Raw genomic sequence first — 2,930 nt, forward strand, 5'->3', positions numbered from 1 at the left:
ATTCACACCATACGGAATGTACTAGAGTACCTTGAGATCCATTAACATCATTGGTGGTTTCTCTCGCATCTGTTAACAACTTACATCATTGGTCAGTAATCAGATGGTGTCTAAAATGTTCGACTCCAGTTCATTGATTCACATGGATAGACCTGTATATTGGTTGGTCGTGTGAATGAGATAGAAGACCCCGGATCTAGTTTCATCCATCCGGTTTGTGATTTCAGGAGTAACACAAGATCACAATGTATGATGGCTATGATCATACAAACATTCATCTAGTCACGGGTCCACCCCCAATCATCTGTGGATGTGTATTTTGATCATTGTACATGTAATGTTAGCTTATGTGTTGAGTATGGCTATGCCTCCCTCAACAAATATGTCATGATGTAAATGTATTGTAACAAGTCATGATCTCCTTGGTTGTTATTGATCTCGATTTGTCACAAGGTAAAGCACTTGAGTCATCAGCTATCATTTCTGACTTTGAACTTTAGGGGGCAATCTGTTATAGGCTATTTTGTCACATCTTGTCAATACACCTTCAACTGGATCAACCAGCATCTTTTGACCTCCTTTTCATCATCCTTACACAAATACCTAAGCATGACTCTTTCTATTCCTGTAGTTTCTACCTGAAAGCACCTTATTTCAGTCATTTTAAGGAGCAATGCACCCTGGTCTCCTTCTGGCCAGCGTTGACTATTAGGTTGCTCTACTCTACACCTGCGTTGATCACCAGTAGGTTGCTCAGTGTTGGGGGTGCGTTGATTCTATAAATTCAAGAAAAAGAGAAAGAATCTTGAAGCATCCTCTTCCAAAAGCTTCCAAGATCTGTTGTAACCATTTACCTTAGATAAAAGTATTTAATCCCTTCCTATCCTACCTTGGAGTTTTCATCCCTTATCCCTTGAGCTCATCCTCCCATCAAGAGTGGATCTCAAGCCCAGATTGGTAAAAGGATAAGAATTCATGAACTACCTCCTTCACCTACATATTTACTTACCATCCATAGGCAAGGGGTTGGTTGTGGTTGGCTTTTGGAGAGTGATTCTACCTTATGATGTTGTTATGAGAGATATCTTTCCATGCATTAAGGTGATTAGAGGTGCACTTTGTGACAAGGAAAGGACAAGTCAACTTGGAGGAGCTCTTATACAAGAACACATATTTTTGGTTGTAACTCCATTTCTATTAATGCAAAAAGTCCTTTGTTTCCCTATATATGATGTTATGGTTTCATATATTTCAATACCGTGTTGAACTATTGAATAAAGTGATTAGATGATGCTACATATATTTTGTGGATCATTGGCTTGTGTTATCCGATTGTTCAAGTTCTAATAATAGCGATTGGAGCTAGGATTGGAGCATTCAAGCCAAGGAATTAGTGAAGCATACGACAAATTCCAAGTAGGATTCATCCCGTTATCTATTTATTTTAAGGAAAACATTAGTCCCTTTGTCTTTTTGTTGTTCTATGTCATTCCACCAAGCCTCAGGAAGATACTTTTGTCTGCAGCCATAGATTCTGCATAAAAAGTATGTCTTTCAGTATCTTCGAGAGTGTCTTTGAACCATATAGGTTTGCTTCTTGAGGTAGATGCATCATTAGGTGGATCAATAGTATCCGTCGAACCATTGACATTGGTAATAGGCTCATTTATCGGAGGTTCATCTTGTTTTTCGGCAACATCATCATCGTTCTTCCTTGGAATGGGGAGGTATCTGGCTTTCCCAAGGGTAATGTGTTCATGAAAGGTAACATCACGACTTACTTCCACATCTCTTTGACCAGGTACATAGATCCTATATGCATTTGAATTTTCATTATATCCGATGAATATACCTTTCTTCTTGGAAGCTTCCAACTTATTCCTTTTCTCTTTAGGCACATGAAAGTATAATGGACATCCAAATATTCTAAAATGAGAAACGTTAGTTTTCTTACCAGTGAAAACTTCCTCAGGTGTCTTGAAATCCAAAGCTTGATGTGGGCTCCTATTTTGAACATATACGGCAGTGTTGGCAGCTTCTCCCCATAAGAACTTTGGTAGACCTTGATCATAAACCATGGAACGAGTGGCTTCCATAATTGTTTTATTCTTCCTTTCAGCGACACCATTATGCTCAAGAGTGTATCGAACATTTTTCTCCCTCTTAATGCCAGTCTCTCTGCTAAAGTAATTAAATTCATTTGATTCGTATTCGGTTCCATTGTCGGTCCTCAACATCTTGATCTTCTTCCCTGTTTGATTTTCCACCAATGCTTTAAAAAGAAGGGAACCATTTGAACATTTTATCCTTCCTCTTCAAGAAATAGATCCATGTTTTATGTGAGAATTCATCCACAAAGATTGCATAGTATAGGTATCCTCCTAATGAAGTTATGAGCACAATACAAAACATGTCAGAATGGACCAATTGAAGAATAACAGTTGTCTTGCTTTACCTAGAAGGGAATGGTCGCTTTGTATGTTTCCCACCTGCATAACCCTGACAAACTCCTTCATGGTTCATGTTAAACTCGAGCATACCTGTGAACATCTTTCTTAACCCAGGTAAGGCTTTGTAATGTAAGTGAGAAAATCTTCAATGCCATAATTCACATTGAAGAGAAGTATCACTTGCCAAAGCTCCCAAAGGACTTCCACCAACTTGATAGAGACCATCAACCCAAAATCCAATGCATCTTTAGGGTTTTTGTGCAAAATATGTACCTTTCCATCAATGAGTGCTACCTTGAAGCCTTTATATTCCATCACAGAAATAGACACCAAGTTCTTCTTCAAATCGAGCACATACAACACTTCTTGTAGATGAATGGTTTGACCTTGATTCAAGTGAAGAGTGGTAGTACCTATCCCTTTCACAGGGTAGGTGGCATTATCCCCAAGTATGATATTTAAATTAATTTTCTTTCCAAC

This window comes from Pinus tabuliformis, chromosome J (genome assembly GCF_031772625.1).
Source record: "Pinus tabuliformis cultivar Carrire ecotype Pingquan chromosome J, CPIR1, whole genome shotgun sequence".
Classification (NCBI taxonomy): Eukaryota; Viridiplantae; Streptophyta; class Pinopsida; order Pinales; family Pinaceae; genus Pinus; species Pinus tabuliformis.